Source organism: Myiozetetes cayanensis, unplaced genomic scaffold (genome assembly GCF_022539395.1).
Source record: "Myiozetetes cayanensis isolate MyiCay16 unplaced genomic scaffold, myiCay2020 scf2-11, whole genome shotgun sequence".
Taxonomy (NCBI): domain Eukaryota; kingdom Metazoa; phylum Chordata; class Aves; order Passeriformes; family Tyrannidae; genus Myiozetetes; species Myiozetetes cayanensis.
In genome coordinates, this window is record NW_026087411.1 from 43,904,308 (window position 1) to 43,925,017 (window position 20,710).

Here is a 20,710-nt window from a genome sequence, read left to right on the forward strand (position 1 = left end):
TTGTCTGGACTCATCTCATATATGCTTGTACATCTTCCGCACAGGTCACTTGAGAGACCCTGGTTCTGGCTTATGTGAGCCAAAATTGAATTTGATGTATTAACACAGATTGCTGACGTGATAGGTTAACAATCAATTTTTTCCAAATAATCCTGTATGGACATTCAGTCCTACAGAATTAATTGTGGCTGCATGCAGAAAAATTGCTCAAAACTTCTTAATAACAGTGGGCAATAATGCCATCAGTGTGCTCTTCTACAAAGAATACACTGGTCAGAGAAGACTTCCTACCTAGCATAGCCTCTGGGTAATTAATTTTCCGGGTATTACTGTGGCAGTTGGTTCTGTTCATCACATATCAAATCCCACAATATAATTCATTTGAAGTCCAAAAAATAAGATACACTACAGCTTTGCCATTTGGTTCCAACAATCAGAATATCCACAAAAAGGGAATACCTCCCAACCCCCAAAATTTAAAAATCCTATTTTCTCTCACCTTTCCATCACAATACTCTATTTTTTCCTGCACCTCTTCCTCACTGTTTCTTCTTTCTTGATTCAATATTGACCTTCTAGATAATATTGATTTTGGAGGCTATGTTATGAAAACATCACAGTCACTGTTATATAAACATAAATGTTTTTAAAATATTTTCATTAATTTTAATCAACAATGCAAACCCCGTATTTACTTTCACATATGCAGAGGAAAGATGCCCTTCTTTCGGATATTGCCTTGCACTTGCAATGAATTTTTATGTTTTAGTTGTAACTAGAAATGTTGCACATTAACTCAAATTATCTTCAGTTTGCAAAGCTAAAGGTAGCAAAACGCAAGTCCAAAAATGAGGTGGCAAGAGCACATTCTGGCAAAATTACACTGTAAAAACTGGAGACAATAAACACAAGAACACAGAGCAGAACTATCTCTGAACAGTGGGTTACTCATTTACAAAGAAATGTACCTATATTAGCTAAAGTCGCTCTTCCAAAACAAATTACATGGCCTTTAGCTCTTAGTCAATGCTATCTATGTAACTGAGGGCTATTCCGGATGTTGCAATTCCAATTTACCGTTGCCATGAGTGCTCTTTGCAGTCTGGCAGCATAAAGGAGCCTTAAATTAATTGACATCTGGTACATAGCGTCCAGGGCAGTTACTAGAGAATGTTAATTACTTTTGAAGATGTGGTGAAATTTTGAATTATGGGATCCAAAGGAACAGGGAGTGCTGCTCCCCACGGGGCAATGATATGCTTCAGTAAATGGCTATAAACACCGTGCTCAAAGTTGTCAGATACATCCCTAATGCTCTGTCCACTGCATAGCCTAGAAAGTGGGAATGGAGTGTTATGGAGTGTTTTCCTTTTCTTGGGGTGTTTTATTTCTGTTCACAAGTGGAAAGAAGGCAGTTGTTGATCACGTATGAACCAGAATCATAAGTAGCTCCAACCTTTGCTTGAGCATCCAGAAAAGCAGAATTGTCTGTAAATACTTCATTGTCATCTGTGGTTATGCCACTTCTCCTGTGTGTGGTCACTAAAGACACTTTATTCTGAGGTTTTAGCAGTTTTTCTGTCTTTTTAAGAGTTTTTACTTCCTGAGCCAAAATTAAAATGGTAACTAACAACGTAAGTCTATTAATATTCAACAGCTGTGCAAGAATATATTGATAAAGAAACCTAATCTATTATTTGAAAGCCATTACAATATTTTTTTAAAAGACTGTACTTATATCATGAGTAGAACTAAAAAATTAAGCCAGGAGAGTATTGCTTCTAACTGAATGGAAATTAGCATGCTGTATATGAAAACTAAGACCATGGACTCGCTGAAATTCTATTTTATAGAGTTATGTGGTGAAATACCTCTCTTTCTTCATTGTTATTGCAGGGTATAAAGCTGCAAGTGTCATCGCTATGGTTCTGTGAGAGGGACACATCTTCTGAGCTATCCAAAATTGGCAAAGGACTGCCTGTAAGAAAAAGCAAAGTAAAAGGTCTCATTGCAAGCATATGCAAATTGCTGAATCACCTTTCCATACCTATCTCAGGTTTTTTAAAGATGTCTCAGAGTCTGGCAACACATTGCTTCTTACATGGATAATGTTTGCTAACATCTTTCTATCCTTCCAAAGGTGCTTTGTCCTGGACCAAAATAAAGTGCAGACCACATCCATTCTCCCACCTTTAAAACTTCCAGGACAACAAACTCAGTGAGTAAGCAGGTGACTGCCCAATCTGCTCTCCCTACCTTGTAAAATATAAATTTGATAATTCATCTAAGAATAATAGGATTGTTCTAGTGATAACATCCTCTGCAAGTCAAGAGTTAGAGACCAGTGCCTCCAAACCATCTGCAGACCATTTTAAGCAGACAGAAAGTTTCCACATATCTTACCTTTTACACAGGAAGATGAGTTAGGCTCCTTGAAAAGACCACATACATGTGGGAAAACTCCAGGTGATTTTCTACCATCTGTTTTTCCTCCAGTAGGAGAGGGCTGATGTACAACCTGAAGAAAAATGGAGAGGCCTGGCATGCCTCACTGTAAGATGGGAGCTGTCAGTGACATGGCCAGAGTGCACTTCCCCTGCCTAGGAGTTAAGCTGTTTGTGTTCGGATGTCGTACATGGGTCTAACCTTAGTTCAGAGTCTTGTGGAGAAAGGAAGGTGGAAGAACTGGAAGAAGTGTCAGACAAAGCCATGCCCACTGCCCCGCCCACCGCTTCCCTTCTCTTGGAAGCTGCACTTTGTTTGGTCCATGTTGGTTTGCACTGCAGTCGTCTGTACCTGGCCGTGCACCTCGTTAATCCAAATCCCAGTCCTGACCCATAGGATGACTTCCTATCATGACCCCAGACCTGTTTCATTACTAGAGGCTTTGACAACTGGGATTTTGGTCTAACCCTCACTTCCATCCCCAGCCTGCCCTCCTTTCTGTCTGGGTCTGGGGGATGGGCACTGCCCTGCTGGACTCCATGAGCTGCTTCTGATGGTCCAAGCCCGTGGCCTTCCTGGGAGCCACTAGCCCATGCAATGCCCCAGTGCTTGGTGCATGTGATCAACTCTGAACTTTTTCTGAGGCAAGAGGGGAGGTTTCAAAGCATTCACCCACACTCTGGCCTGCCTATTCAGGTATCTGAATAGCTCAAAGTATGCAACAGTCTCTAAGATAATTTCTGACAAAAAAACCTTGAGTTCCAGGGAAAGAAGACCTAGCAGCAGTCATGTGGGGATCAGGGTGCTGATATAGCTTCTGAAAAATTCTATAAAAAGAAAATAAAGGCAGTTTAAATAAACTATGCTATTGACTTACTTTTTCTGTTTCTAAAGGTGTCAATCTTCCCTGGTTAAGAGTCCTCCTGCCAGTTGGTGTGCTTCTACCAATGGAGTAGTTAGATGGTTTCTTTTCTTGAAATTCTTTTATCACTGATCTCAAAGGATTAGCTCTTTGCACAGAGCTATCTGTTGCCTAAAAAGTTTGAATACATTTTTATTAGGTTAATATAGACATCTTCAAATAGCATTAAAAGTCCTTCTACAACAGGTGCATCATTAAGCAGTTAAACTTTAGAAAAATGTTTATTTGTGTATGTGGGTATACCCACAAACACACACACACATCTTATACATAACTCTGCCTGGGGTCTTGTTTTGCTTTGCACTGTGGAATGATGGGTAGGGTTAAAAGTTAAAGGAGAATAAGAATTACAGAGGAGAACCAGCTGCTGCTTCCTGGATGATGGTCACAATGCCCCACAAAAGTTCCCCAAATACTGATAAACACATGGTATAGAGGATGCAATGCAGAGGGGGCCTCTGTGGCCTCCCTCCACAAACATCCTTCAGGAAGGAGAAATGGTGTTACTTTGACCATGACTGTCTAACAAGGAAGACAAATGCCAAGGAGAACTACCCAATGAGGACCTATGACTACATTCACTCAAACTCCACCTAAACCTAAAGAAATAGTATAAAAGGAGGTTGGAAATGGGGAGAAATCAGAGAAAGATTTCCACTGAAACTGCTGGGATCAGCAGTTTGACTGAGAGGTCAAACCCATCTTCCCTTCCCCCTATTCAGGGATACCTGACAGATGAGAAACTATTCTATGTGTGCTGAGTGCTGTTTTAAGAACTAGAGCTCACTTTTGCTCCATAATATATTGTTTTGTATTAGAGTTTGTGCTTGTGCTTGCTGTATAGTATTATTAGATTGCTTTAAATACATTTTTGCAGATAGACCTGATCACTGATGACCACAAACTTTATTAACTTGTCACAGTTTGTATTAATAAAGAGTGTTATTCCATAAACTGTTAGAGTGAGTCCTTTATAAAGTACTGACAGTTTGCTAGCAGCAGAGTAACGTGTGGGAAGACCTGCTGAGGGGTTCTCCCTTACACTGTTATACGGCAGCCTCTGAAAAAGGGCAATCAAATTACCCCGATCTTGTGAATCTGTTTGTTGAAAGGTTCCCGCGTGGGATACCTGACAGACTGGGTCAGTACATATATGGTTTCATTTTCCCTGGGGCACAAACAGACAAATAAATCTCTGTGGGCTGAGAAAATCTCCCGACTCTAGGAGTCAGGCATATTCCCCCTTTTTCATGTGACACATTTCTCTGTACTGGGACAATGATGCTGGTCAAGGGTAATCCAAGGCTCAAGGCGTCAGGTCAGCAGCTGCTGTCAGGCTCTCACCCCTCAGTCCCAATCACTCTGCCAACAGCAGGAAAGGTAGACGTCTCTGGGATATCACAACTGAGGTGAGCCTAATAAAATCTGTTGCATGATAGTCCATTTTTACTTGCCAGATGTCCACCCTTTTTACGTTTTGATCTCATACATCTCCATCTATCAGAGCTGACACAAGTCTTGTAGAACCCTAAGAGGGGTGTGAGCCACAGAAGGGAAACCAGATGCAAACAGTTTCAAAGAAACTATAGCAGTTATTTAGACTGGAAAGATCACAGAAACAAAAGTACTTCTCCAGTTTTTCATGGAGACCTTAGATAAGAGCAGAGAGGAAACAGAAAATATTCTTGCATGACCACCATGATATACATGGGATTAATACACTGACTCTCAGGGGTTTGAAGCTACAAAGAAAACTTTATGTTGGTATGACAGGAAAACGGAAGCTGTACTCTTGCCTAGATGAAACTTTGAAGGTACTGAACCTAGAAATGGTTGGCAATACGAGACAAAGACATAGACAAAGTCTCACAGCCCACATTGCTAAGTTATACCAGAAATGGCAAGGGATATCTCTCTGTCTGTCAGAACTGATAGCAGAAGAAGCTCTAACACATTGAGCTGGTGAATAATTAGGAGCATATGATCCACGTGATGGTAAGAAACAAAGAAACAATAAAAAAAGCTGGAAGTGGTACCAGGTAACTCTGATTTTGAAATGTCTCACATGCTGAAGAGTGGCTGCTTGAGAAGGTTGTGTAAGCTCTTCATAGAAAGAATATATTCACCATCAGCTTCATTTATTCAAGTCCATGAGCAATTGTTCAAGGGACATGGGACAAGCAAAATACAAATGGGGAGACTGAACTGCTCCTTCTCTGATAACACTGGCCATTGTTTGACAGCTGTAAAATTTTCTCCATATGATCAATGAAATTTAGGGGATCTACTGTTGCTGTGGATGGTGATCTCTTATATATATATTAATAACTGACATTACAATTTAATGGATGTGCTTACAAAAGAAGAAGAAAAGAAAGAAATCCTGTTGTAACACCACAGAGTTGTAGGATTTTAAAAAGCTAAATATTTGCCTCCAAGCATAAAACTGTTCTTAGCAGGAGATAGGCAACTGATTAGCTCTTTCAGACAAGGTCACCTAAAAGGTACATAAATTAATAGAATTTATTGTTTAAAAGAATATGATTTATATTTTTACATTTGGAGGTATTTTCTGCAGACAGATTCTGTGGATATGCTTGAATTCTCCAAACATAATCAGGTTTCCAAATACAAGTGAATGGGCAAATTGTCAAAATACACCTGGGACTTCAACTTGAGACAAGTGGTATAGTACTAAGGACCTTTAAGAGTATTTCTGATGAAGAGATATTATCTCAGAAATTGCAGACTGATGGAAGGAAAGAGCTCCTAATCCATAATTTCATTGCTAAAGATCTCAAGACCGAAACTACCAAACTCTTTAAAAGAACTTGAAAAGCCATCGGTGCAGTTTCACAGCAACTCAAAGCAATTTCAGCTCAGACTTCTAGGGTCCCACTCCTCTTCCTCCGTTCCCAGCCACATGTTTCCAGTCCCTCCTTTTGAGGCACCAGCAACCATAGAGGGAAATTGGCCTGGCTGAGTGAGTAGAATCAGGCAAAAATTAACTATTTTTTTTCTGCCTGGTTAGTTTTGAGTCAGCTGGCTCACGATCTTCAGAAAGTGCCAGTAGGGCCACAGCAGCTCAAATATTCATCAGATTCAGCCAGACACTAACATGTGGCAGCATTTTTTTCCTCTGCAATTCAAGCTTTTAAAGAACTACTTACATAAGACTTGTGAATAGAAGATACTTTATGGCAAGATGGAAGCAGAAAGAAAGAAGAGATATTTGCATGAGCATGGTGAAATATATCAGCCAATTCAGTTGAGAGAGCCTTCATGCAGAACAGTGTTAGTAAAGGTACTCCAGCTCCATGCATTGTAAAAGGTGCTAATTTCAGGTTTTATGCATTGCATACACTAGCATACTTATTTTTAAAGCAATAATGTCAGAGGAATCAAGACAGGTTTAGTGAATTACGTGTAGTTTCAGTTCTTCAAACTGTCCTGGAAATCTCTCACTTCTCAATTCCCATAAATAAGGATCTCTTCTTACCCTCAACTATCATAGTTGAGTCATACAGATTTGCATTCCCCCAACACATCAAAAAGCTTAGAAAAAGCAACAAGTACTCGTGGATAAAGCAGTGAAAACTCAAATGCTATAGAAGTCTGTCTACATATTCACAGAAACTCTCTGCTTCAGAGTTAGTAAATTGTCAGGAAGAACATTTATAGGCAAGGTAATAACATGATCAAAGATCATCAGAATCCCTTGCCAGATTAGACAGTAAAATCTAAGTAGACTGTAAGTAAGCACATCTGACCTTGGCTGAAACTTTTCCAACAAAAATATTAAGAAATGCTATCAGTATACCTTTCAGCACAATTCCCCTCCCCTCCTTCCCCCTTTCCATCCACCCTCACCATGCAAACGAATGGATATTTTCTCACGGAAATCATTAATATCTACCACAGTTGCATTTTAGGCAGGAAATTGGCAACTTGTCCTTTTAATGTGCAGCATTCATAAATCTACTTGTTTGCAGAGGATTCATATAAGTAAATATTAATAATTAATAAATACTAACAATTTGGGCCAACCTGTACATCTTTCAAGCCATATTCTGAAAGAATCATTAATGATGTGCAGTTAAAAATGGACATTTATCTTGTCTCACTAAAGCACAACTTAAAGTGGACAGTTCCTCACCAGGTAGATCATGTTAGAGTATGAACAGAAATCATCCTTAAAAGTATTTTAGGCAACCAAAATATATCTTCTCCAGAGATGTAGAACATCTCATGAATGTGAGGTTTTTTTACTTCATAAATTATGTTTTCAACCTGTATTGATCAGTATTCAGACTTGCTTGCTCCCTAATTGTTTTGGTACGTATCCTCGAATTCTGTTAGTTTTAACAGAAACAAGTCAGACAGTAATTGTTATTTTGCCTTCTTGGTTACAGCTGATGAAACTCCCTAGTCCAAGCTAGCTTTAAATTAAATATGTTATGCTGTAGTGAATTGACCCTGGCCAGATGCCAGGTACTCACTAAAGCTACTCTCTCTCCCTCTGCAACTGGACAGAGGAGAGAAAAAAAAAAATACAGTGAAGGATTCGTGAGTTGAGATAAGGGCTGGGAGAGCTCAGCTACTGATTACCTTCACAGGCAAAACAGACTCAAAGTGGGGATAGTGGATAAATTTATTACTAAGAAGATAAGAGCAAAAGAGTGAGAAATAAAATGACCTTAAAAAAACCAACTTCCCCCCACCCCTCCCTCCTTACATGTTCTCCCTCCCCAGCAGTGCAGGGGAACAGGGAATGGGGGTTACGGTCAGTTGTTGTTTCTGCTGCTGCTCAGGGAGAGGAGTCCTTCCCACAAGTCCTACCCTCTACTTTCTGACTCATGAACAACATATATTGCTTAGAAATACAATCTTGAAGGCAGGCACATAATCTCTGCATCCTCTTCAAAGCTGCTGTTGCACACATGACTGATTCTGCTCTTTGAAGCGTATTTAGTTTAAAGTTGTTCTTACCATTGTCTCTTTTCGTATCTGGCACTGTATAGAATTCACTAGACTTGCTGTCTAGTGACTTTCAAAAACATGCTGTCATGCTCACTACAGTGGAATAGATGCCTCCCTTCTTACCTGACATTTTTTGCATTTTATTTCAGTCCCTAGACAGGCAGAGTCCAGGGTGTGTTGGACAATCTAAGTTTTGCTTTAGCCAGTGGAAGCTTCCAGCAGGTAGGAGGAATTTCAGAGTGACTGTTCACTTGAATAAAGCAAAGATTTCAGCTAAATGTGAGCAAAAGTAAGAAAGGAGATTTATAATAATCAAGGTGCTCATAATAGAAGCAAAAAATACAAAAGCCAAGAGAAAGAAAAGCATGATGAGTCATTTAGATATCTATATTCTAAATAATTACATGTGTAAGAAATATGGTAAGCTGGCTGCGGAGAAGCAGTCATGAACATACCAGCCAGAAAGAAGCATCTCAACTGACATGCTTAGTTAACTTGTCTTAATTTGTAAAAAGCTAAGTGATTTTTCCACTGACTTTACCATGGAGGCCACTAGTACATATTGCAAGTAAAGCCTTGAATGGCGAAATACTAGGTTTATGGTTTGCTGAGGCAACGTAAGGAGATTACTTGTAAAGCAAGTCTGTAAAGTGGCAGGTACAAAGAATTCAGAACATAGCTGAAAACAACAGGCAATTCAGTTTCCTCTAGAAAAGGAAAAAAAAGTTTTTCCTACTGCAAAGTCAGAAGAAAACCTGCAAACAAAGTTATGTAGAATGAGAGCACAAGCTGACTGCAAGAAAATGTGAACATGCTTATACACCCTTCCGTTTGCATAAATTTTGATTCCAAAGAACATTCTCTTAAGTACATATTTGAAACTGTGGAAAAGAGACTACTGGCAGTAGGAATGCATACTTTGGTACTCACATGTCTAATTAAGTGTCTTTGCAAACATGTCTTCAGCTCCACGTGAGAGGTGCTGAGGCTCTTGCGATTATCTCTCCATGAACTTTCTTCTTGTTTGGATGAAGATGCTGTCTCTTGCAGAATAGCTTCTGCAACCTAGTGGAGAATTTGTTATAAATATATACCTTTAAGTTCAAGGCACAACTAGTAGAACCAAACAACATTCAAACCCATCTGGCTCTCTGTTGTAAGAAAAATTATGATATTTAAACACAGTTAATGAAATTCCACATGATGTTCTGCTAGGGACTGAAACTCCCCAGTATAAGACAAAATCTTTGTAGATGCCATCCTAGCATCTTAATATACATCACCCTACTGTCACTCTCACACAACAAAAATATTCAGTGGCTTGAGTAGAAGCCCTACATCACCAAATATCCAAAAGCAATAGAAATAAAACAGAAAAACTGGCCTACAGCAGAAGTCAATTAGCTTTTTCTTATCCTTGCTTTTATTGGAATTTTTATATATTTTGATTCTGTACCTGTGACTGATTTTTTTTTTCTGACCTTCAAAACCTATAAAAGGATGAGTCATATGATCAGGTACATTTGGGAAAATTAAAAATAAAGTGAAATATCACTGCAAATGACATTTTCAATGGATCTTAATAGTATTAGGTGAAAAATCTCATTAACAAGTACATTAAAATCAAATAAAAAGAGCGACTAAAATTTCTTCACTCCATAAAGCGAAGGACAGGTTAATTGGTGGTTCTAACATCTTTTGAAGATGCATTACTAGAAATTAGATTCAAAAATTAGGGAAATGCCTAGGAGTAAATGGCTTGATTTTATTTTCTTCTAGGTTCAGCCATTCTGTGGAGGAGTAGGATTCATCTCACCAGACCGTACCATCTAGAAGATAATTATTTGTTCTAGTTGCTTTGACACACATAGGATGAAAGTGATTCCTCAAAGCATGTATTTGTCTCTCTTGAATGCACAAGGAAATTAAATGATCCACTTAAACCAAATTTCTGTGTTTTGAATTCTAGTCTGAACCATTTAATTTCACCAAGACTTGCTGTCTGCTTTGTGAGAAGTGGTCAACTTTAACTTCCTTTAAATCCCTTACAAGATGTTATTTAATTATATAGTAAAGGAACAAGTAACCCTACAAGTATACTAAACAAGGAGGATACTGAATAAAAAAATTACATGACACCCTGTAAACGTATGATTATACTGTTTTGATTTTAGGAGATCAGCAAAGACATTTATACTAGCAAGCTGTATTTTCCACCCTGATTGTTCTTCCTGTTCCACCCCAGCTTAACTCCTATTCAAGAATGCAACTTGTACCTTTGAAAGGCAGGCCACTGACAGTGTTTCCTTCCCAGAAAGTTTACAACATAAAATAAGAACTGAAATAAGGCTTAATAAAAGATCCCACTATATGTGTTGCCAGAAACAAGCCTGAACCTGGCTGAAGAGATGTTTTATTAAAAAGGTGAATGGCATTATATATATAAAGAGTAAAATTATTTTCAGGAGACTTTAGGTGGCTAATTTAGGCACTGAGAGTAAATTAGTTATCTAGGCTCCCTTCCTAGTTAGCAGAAGAAGACATCTGACCTGATAAAAGAATCTAAGATAGGCTAGCTATATTACCTGGTAAAACTGCCCACCTCATGGACAAGTAAGGCTAAGGTGAGGAGAATCACAAGGAATATATTTACAAAGCATATATTTTAACATGGCTTACTATAGAACAGACTTTCCCCCTTCAGGCTAAGCAGGGGAGGAATGGAGGACCAGTATTCATGCATGACAGCTCCAAAACAAAACTACTCCTGAATTTTTCTTTTTTCAGACGCTATTAAGCACACAATATCTTCCAGTACCGGGGTCACTGATTTTCTGTCCAAAAAATTCACAGCTTTTGGGTTTTTTTCTGCTTTCCATCTCTGATGTTCTGAAACTCTGAGCTCATCTCGAAGCTCCATGTTCTGCCTGGTCAGCAGCTCAACCTGGTCTCTCAGCTTGCTGTAGGCAGCATGCCAGCAGGACTCACTTCTCTTGAACTCCTCCTGCAGTCTGGCAATCTGCTGTTTTAGTATCTATAAACAACAACAACAACAAAAAAGTGTTCCATCTTATTGCCTGCTCTGAACTAGGCATACTCACCTCACACATCCAGAAAGAAGCATGGAGTCTTTTGTTCTGGTTAAAGATCTACACTATAAAGGTCTTCAATTGGAGGAAAAAAAAAAAAAGAAGAAAAAAAGAACATATTTGAAATTATTTCATAAAACCAATAAACAAACAAAACCCTTCAAAACAGTAAAAAGACCCACTGCCCTGTGAACTCCTATATTGTTACAAAGTGAGATGAGAGAAGTTTGTGCTGTGTGAAAAAAATCAGGAAATTCAAACTAATCATAAAACAATCACCATTAAATCTAAAGTCTTTTCAAAAAGGCTAGAATACAAGGTATATTTTAATGACAAAAATATCAGTTCAGATCTTCATGTGGTGACAAAGAATAGTTAAAATGCTTCTTACAAACAGCAAGGGATTGCAAAGCCATAATTTTCAAGAGAGTTGAAAATGAAAATAATGAAATTTGGAGAGGACTTTTCCATATACATTCATCTCTATTAATTTTCCCATGCCCTTTCTTCCCTTGCCCATGCTGATGCAAACACTGAGTCCTCTTCCTTCAGGGCACTCATGCTGGATACCTCAAATGGAATATTGGTGGAGGCAAGATAGAAATGTGCAGTTTGCCCTGCAGTCAACCAATTTTCATATGCAACCCTTTCCTACTTCCCTTGCACTTGTGTGTCTGCCCATTTATTTCCTAATCACCATTCTTTCTTTGTTGTGAGCTCCCTGCTCTGAATCTGGCACATCCATCAGCCATTTTGAAGAATCAGCAGACTGAGAACTTGAGAATCACACAGATAAGTGACTCAGAAAATGTTTTGGGTTTGTTTTGTGGAAAATTAAATTTTTGAACCTGCACTCATTATGATATCAGGTCAGCACAAAAGATTAAAACAATTCTATCAGACTTCATCTCTAGGGCTAGACCTAGTCAGGAAACACAATTATTCCCTGGCAGAAATTCTAAGATTTTTTTTTTTTTTTTAAATCCCAGATGGAAAGAAGGCTGATGTTTTAAAATATTTCACAGAGAGGACATTCAAAATATTTTTATTCAAAATACTAAAATAACCTTACTGAAACATTTCCTGTTGTAGATGTTACCTCTAGAGAAATATGGAATGTAAGCAGAGAAAACGTTCACTATGTGTATAGTACAAAAATAAGTATTTCAAAAATGTACAAATGAAAAATAAAGAAGGTACAGAAAGTTTGAACAAAGTACTATCTTGCCAGTTTTAATTGTTCACAGAATAACAGAATATGCAGAGTTTAAAGAGGCCCACAAAGATCATTGAGTCAAACCCTTAGCTCTGCACAGGACCATCCCCAAGAGTCACACCATGTGCCTGAGAGTGTTCTCAAACATTTCTGGTTAAGAAAAAAATTGAAATTGTCAGTTTGCTGTCAAATATATCCGTTTGGTTTAGACATCCTTTTGCAGCAGAACATTGTTCCAGACATTTCTGAGCATTACCACTACCCACTGTTCTCTCCCATAAAAATATAGCTTTTAGCTGCCCCAGCTCCTTTATTTGTTTCACATAGCTCACCATTTTTTCCTCTCTTTATCAGTGACTCTTCCAGAAAATTGCCCCTCAAGTCATATTATGTCTAGCTGGTTTTAACAGGGAGAATGGCCACAGATAATCAGAGATGACTTTATCACTAGGAAGGCTGAAACAGAGGATTCAAGCAGACAGAATTCCCTAAAGGAACTTAGAAGAAACTATAATAAATGATTTAGGGATGTTATTAGACAGGTTAGACTGTTAGACACACATCTAGATATCATAAAATACCTCAAAGCCAAAGATCAGGATACTTTAAGGAAAAAAATTAACCAACAGTCGCCTCAGGGATGAGAATAGAGAATGAAGGTCATTAACTCTGTTGCACTTGGGACAATGGGTCCTAATATCAACAAGATGCAAAGCCCACTATGGCAGGAGTTGGAAATTTTTCAAGAATCAGCTCAGCTGGGCAAATCAGTACAAGGAAGGATAAGGAACAGGGGAACATCCCAGCTTTCCTCAAGAAATGGAAAGCACAACCTATTTTTTTCTTATATAAAGAAAAACAAATGTATATTTAAAATACAAACCAAAAATGTCCTATTAACATCAAAAATCCTCACTGTACACACAACTGTCCTCAAGATGTGGCATGAATAATTTGCCATGTGTGGCAAATGGAAGGATTCAGATACAACCATAAGATGTCTGCATGCAAGGATACTAATTGATGTAAATTGCATATTTATTCTCCAGAAGACAGCTTACTTGTATTTCTTCTGATTTCACATTTTCTTCAGTGACTCTAACTGTTCTTCTGAACTTGCTCTGGGCAATTTTTTCTTTCTGCAGTGGGTGAGTTTGATCTCTATTGTATTCCAAGGTGTGAGTCAGCTCCTGGCTCCTGAGAGTCTTGGGCTGGTCTATTCGTGTTCTGTTCAGAAGGTAAACAAAAAATATGAGGTTGGCATACAAGACTGTAATGAAGGACTCTTATTAGATGTACCTTCTTCAGGCATGATTTTTGGAGGGCTTGGGCATGTCCCTTATATGCTGGTGTTGCTGGGAGTGGCAACCAGTTATCAGCACTTGTCAAAATTGAGGTACTTCCTCACTGGGAACACTCATGCATGCATTCAGCTATAAAATTTATTCTATTTAGCAGCTGGAAACAATTCTAATTGAAATTTTTGACAACATAATGACCATGAATTTAGAGGCTTTTAAATATATTTTCTATTCAGACAGATCGCTAAATTAGGGCAGACCTGCAGAAGGCACAGCTTGTTCCCTGTCATTGCATCTGTGAAGTGCTGCATCATGCAAGACTGGGGACTGAGCTGTATTTCCAGCAGCCCAGTCATTACTACAAATCAGGTTAACCATGGACCTGAATGAAAGGGGATAAGGTACTTCACTTTCCACAGGTAAATATACTCCAAGATAAGTGTGGGAGTTTAGCACCCAGAAGAGATGGTGCCTTTGAACTTACTGTCTCAAGGCATGAGTGACCTGGAAGTACACTTAAAAGCTCAACAAGAGGGGAGAGTACAAATCTGTACATATCCTCAAACAGAGTTTATTTATATGACTGATCTAACTGCTTAGTTCATTTCTAATATAAGGTTACTTGGTATGTTCAGCCTGGAGGAGACTGAGGGGAGACCTCATTGCAGCTGCAACTTCCTCATCAGGGAAAGAGGAGGGGCAAGCACTGATCACTTCTCTGTGGTGACCAGTGAAAGGACGTGAAGGAATAGCCTGAAGTTGTGTCAGGGGAGGTTTAGATTGAATATTAGAAAGAGGTTCATCACTCAGAGGGTGGTTGGGCACTGGAACAGGCTCCCCAGGGAAGTGGTCACAGCACCAAGCCTGACAGAGTTCAAGAAGCATTTGGATGATATTCTCAGGCACATGGTGTGACTGTTGGGGATGGTCCTGTGCAGGGCTCAATGATCCTTGTGGGTCCCTTCCAACTCAGGATATTTTGTGATTCTTTAAATTATTTGTTATTTTCCTGCTAACAAATAAAAAGCGAGCTCCCAGCTCACTTCGTGACCTACAGCCACCATCTGTCCATCACTATTACTTGAAAAGCAATGCAAGATACAGGAGGCAGCCATGACCTCATGTTTCCCTCTCAGTAATGGAATTTAGCACCTCAGGAGCAAAATATAAGAGTTCTCAAAGATACTAAGAGAAAAACAAACTCCCCATATCCTGCTGTTCTCTATAATGCATTACCTAATTTTTTTTGTTGTTTTCTATTCTAATTAAGCCTGACAAATATTCTGGTTAAAGGCATGCTAAAGAAAACCTCAGCAATAGTCAATAGAAGTATTAATTCCCCTCAAATTAATCCAATTAAATTAGCCCCTGTGTGATTATGTCCAGCCTACCACTGCTCCATATCCAGGCCAGTAACTCTGAAACACAATATACTTGAAGAAAAGCAAGATACAAGATCTATGTGTAACATTTTCCTCTAAAGACTGAACAGTACAGTTTTAAGTCAAGGCTAGAAAACAGATCCTGACCTGAGGTAATGTAATAACCAACAACATCAGGAGCACTCACAAAATTTCTTTGGAGCTTCTGATAAACAGTTCAAAACCCAGCTATAAATTACAAATAGGAGACAGGTGCAGAACACACATAGAAAATATATTAGAAAAGCCTAAACACTTTGTGCAAACCCAAATTCTTGCTTTCATCCCAGGCACATCTCTGCATGAGGTACATCTCAGCAAGCCGTCTGGGAGGCAGAAAACACACATGAAGCAAAAGCACTTTTTTTCCAAGAAAAAGTTTTTCAGTGAAAAGCAAGTCACAAAAATTAAACCAACCACATGTTGGCTACTGCTGTTGGTCCAGAAAGCATCCCGATTCCATACTACAAGGTAATTAAGCATTAAAAATGGCAAATAAGCTGTCCTTGCTGAAGGAACAAAAAATAACCATCACTGAATACTCTGGCTGATGCCAAATGCCATCAACAGCTATCTCAGTGCTGCAGGGGTGGACCCCACAGGCTGATGCCTTGAGTGCTGTCCAGGCTCTGTTAGACACCAGATACAAACAGCATGCTGTATCCCAACTGTTTTTACTCTTTTGCTTATATTATTTCTGCCTGAAAAGGTCTGAAAACAAAGTACTTGGAAATAAAAAAATGGATATATTGGGCAGGTTCAGGCATGTCATGCTGCTCTCAAAAAGATTTTCATTGATTCCAGTGAGCATAAGTTGTCAGCATGGCACAAGTGGTATTGCTATCAGTGTGGCAGTCATCTTGTGTTCCTAATAGGGAACTGATTCCTAATAGGGTTACTGATTTAAAAATACAAAGTAGATTCTCAGATTGCATAAATCAGCACAGGGCAAACACAGCCAGGGAGGATAAGCTGACTTTTGCAGTTAGTTTTCTCTCTTAAATTAAAAAAAAAAAAAAAAAAAAAAAGAAAAGATGTACATATTGTACTAGACTGACATTTTTGAATAAATATCTGTGTGGAAATGCTAGGGGCTACTATGGCTAGTGACATGCATAAATCCATGGAAAGCTCTTTTAAAAACCTGCATTATTATGAGAAAATCAAAGTAATTTCACCTGTAAGGCAGCACTGTCAGCAGGCAGAGAATGTAGTGCTGGCAGAGTCTGGCACTGCAGTGATTCTGCACCAGTACATCACTCCAGAGTCAAAATTTACATTGGCAAAAGTAAAAGCAGAACCTAGTTTCATTAACAGGTTTACAAAGTGTCAAATCCCACAAATATTCACATCCAGAACACCTATTACAGTCAGCCAGATATCATCTTCCAATATATTTGTAAGGTCACAAACAAGAAGGATCTTTAACGAAACCATTTTTTTAAAAGACATTGAAAGTATTTTGCTGGAAGACAGCTATAGGAGGAAAATATACAAACCAATAAATGTAATTGTATCTCTTTTTGTACTTATCCCATGGTCTTTGAAATTAGGAGGAACAGACAAACAGATGTGAAAAATAATTTACTTTGCATTACATATTAAAAAGTTCAAATCAATAGATTATGTTCATTTCATACCAGTTAAGAACTAGGCTTGAAATGCAAAGAGGAAAAGAATCTTTTCTGTGTTTCAGTAGATGGTATCTAGGAACTTCTAACAGATTTCATCACATTAAAAATATGTATTTGATTTGATTGCAAGCAACAGAGACATTTCCATTGCAAACCCCATAGTTCAAAAATTATTTATTGCCAGGATTTTGTGGCAAGAACTTATTTTTCTTCCACAAAGAAGTAAACAAATGCCAAATCAAACTACAAACTAAAACCTTTTCAGCATTCAAAAATTATCTTGAGTTCTTACTGATTTCCCTGTAATCTGAAGATATTCAGCAGCTTATGAAAAACATTTGTCGTTATTCAGCTTTAAGACCCAGAGCTGGCCTCCTTCAGTTAGGTGTTTTACTACGAATCTAGACAGCTAAATAAGTGTTTCAGTTCTGAAACAATACAGATGCCCTTGAAAAGAAGCCAGCTGATAAATAAGAATTTAGCAGCCTGATTTTAAGGATTGTAAAACAAATATTTGCCTCACTGCACACACAAATCAATTTCTGGTGTATATGGATTTACCTGTGAAAATTCATTGCTTTCTCATGTTTTTCTTTCACTGCAGTCAGTGAAGGGGTTCCACTGTTATTACCAGTCTCTAATCCTCTGCTAAGAATGTTCTGGGTTTCTTCTGTAAAGACATCTATGTTAGTACACAGAACTTTGTGAATGTTTATGAACCGTCTCTGCATATTTGAAACCACAGACTGCATAAGTGCCATAAGTTTTATTGCTTAATCTATCAAAAAGAATTAATGTATTTTTGCTTAATTATGCAAGTATTTCATTCCCAGCATATCTCTTAGTAGTGCAACTCAAGTCCTAGAAATCAAGAAAGTGAAACAGATTTGGGATGTATTAGTGTCAGTAGCTGAATTCCTTTTCAGGAACGTGAATGCCAATGATAGTTCAACCTTAGTTTGAGTGTAACCTTCAAAGAGGCCTTGGGAACTCGGTTTTGACGTCAGTCTGACACAGAGCGGAGTGTGCTTACTAAATTGTGACATAGCAATTGAGAACCATGAAAAGTGAATATTTCTGCCCAGATGATTACTCAAGACAGGACAACTGAATTTGGCTGATCCTGCACAAAGAAATAGTTAATGGGTTTGGAATGAGGAGTCAATGTGGAGGAAGTGCTTCAGTGGAAACTAAAAGAAAAGTCAAAAAATTGCTAAATAAAAGAACAAAATCCTGCTTAACCAGGTTGCCATTTCATTGCCAGAAGTAAGATCACTGGGCCAAAAAGCAAGAAATATTGGTTGACCAAAAAAGTAGGGCCACATTCAGGACAAACTGAGTGAAGATTTTCTTAGGAAATTATGATTTGCCACTGATGTGAGGCTCTCTGTGTCTTAGGAACAAAACATGTACATTTGAGAAATTATTTTGCCCACTTTTTAAAAATCATGTATTGTTTTCTCTGAGGAAATTAAAAAAAGAATGTGAACATCTCAATGTCAAGGAGTCAGTCATACCTAAGCATCTCAGGGAACTCTAGCAGTGACTTCAGGGACTCGCTGAACCTTTCACTCATCTCATGGGATCAAATGTCTTCATCTGAAAGTGCACCTTAAACAACAGACTTAGTGATGATGAAGTGCTAAGCAAAACAAGGGGCTTGCAGATTTATCTCTTCCCTTTTCTCTTTTTTTTTTTTCCAGTTTAGGTCTGAGAAATACTAACAAAGGAGGGCATATATCTAGGGAGTACAGGTAGAATGAGTCATAAATACAAGAGAAATTTTCTTCCCCTACAAAAAATAAATGTAAATCAAAACTTGGGTAGCTTTTACCTAAAGTGTCTGTAAAGAGTTTTTTCTGTAGTTCCTTCACTTCAGGGATTTCTTTAATCTTGAAAATAGGAATCTCATGAGCCACTTTTGAGGATGGCAGATGTAGGCTTTTAATACCACTGTCCCTATTCTCATTCTTTGATTCAGGCTCATGCTCTCTCCTTTTCAATCTTGTAAGGTGAAATAGGGACTGCTGAAGAGAAGAGTGAGCCTTGCTCCCTTTCAGACAGACAGCCCCAGTACTAGAATCACTGCTGCTTGTGCTGCAGGAATGATCTTGCTGTCCTGAGATTGCCTGAATATCTTGTTTTCTTGGTGGTGATCTGCTGTACATTTTAGCAGACGTTTTTTCTGTTCCACTGGGTTCATCACTAGCATAGTCACCATCAGAGAGATCCAAATGTCTGTCAGTTTGATCTACTCTCTGAGTCACATGCTGAGAGGGATGCTGAATGTGGTAAGATTTGGGGTCATCATCACTGTTGAGAGATAAGCAGTTTGACTCACAGGACAAAGATGCAACTTGCCACGTCGAGGCAACTGTTCCTTTCCTTTGCCACTCTCGCTGCAAAGCTGAGGATGACTCTCCTTTCTCTGCAGCCTCAAGTGGATTACATGTAATTTTTATTATCTTGTCATTGACCATCTTAAACCCAGAATGGATTTGTCTTTCACTTTCTGAGTTCTGGCTCCCCAAAACAAGTTCCTGTGGGCATACCTGAACCCATTTCTGACCCTGTGTGAATGCAGGGCCCGCACTACACTCTACGTCCTTTGTGTGATCTGTTTCTAAATCCTGCAGTGGATGCCTTTGCAGGAATTCCAGGGGGGTTTTTGCTCCAGCTACGAGATGACCCTTCACAGTCTGATCCACCCTACCTCGGTCCTTTGACAGGGTACTCTCCAAAGGTCTTCCATCAGTTCTGCCTGCTTGTCCTAGAGAATCCATATGATGAGTTTCCCTTTCCTCACCCACTTGTAGGTTCATGCCTGTCACTGTTTCAGGACATGGTTGCAGGATTTCAGGCCATCTTCTCTGTGATGAGTCGACAAGATTTTCCTTTGAGTCTTCATCTCTCCCAATGACTTCTTTTTCTTCTGCACTTTGCTGAACTACTTTTGATTCGCAGTCATTGTTTATCTCCCACTCAGCTAAAGAACAGTCTGCTTTTTTTTCATGGGTATGCATCTGCATGGAGCTACTGACCTGCAGATTTAACTGAGGGTGTTCCCCCAGCTGCAGTATGCCTGTGTTCACTTGGCCAGACTGGAAGAAATGACCCCAGTGATTCAAACCAGCTCTTCTTGAACGCTTGCTGTCTTCTTTTACAGTCTTCTGTTTAATTTTTTTGAGCCTTGCCATAACTTCTCTTCGTTTCAGAGAAACCTTTAGAGGTGTTATTTTTGCCTTGCTCTGGAAAAAGAAAAAAAAATAAAATCCTGAGAATCAGTCTGAGAATCTTTCTCCAGAAAGGAAGATATTCAACATAATTGAAAAAGCTGAGATATCAGAAGTCTTAAAGGCACTGGCTATGGGTAACTGAGTAGATAAGAAACAGCCTTGACACTACAGGAAAGGCATGACAACTTTTAGAAGCAGCCACTATGTTACACCTCCATTCATTCAGCAGTAGAGTCAAAGGGTTAAGATGGTGCTAAATTACTACATGATAGAAGATGATAAAAGTTCTGTCCTTCGTTTTCAAAGGAAGTTCAAGTGACACAGAAATATGTAAATGTATCAGTTTGAGATGTTATTTTGCCAGGGAGACATAAAGAATATTCCTGAGTGATGAGATGTGCATCTTCCAACTCACCAAGCCTAACAAAATGCTGAGTCTGACACCTAGAGGTATCAGGAATAAGCT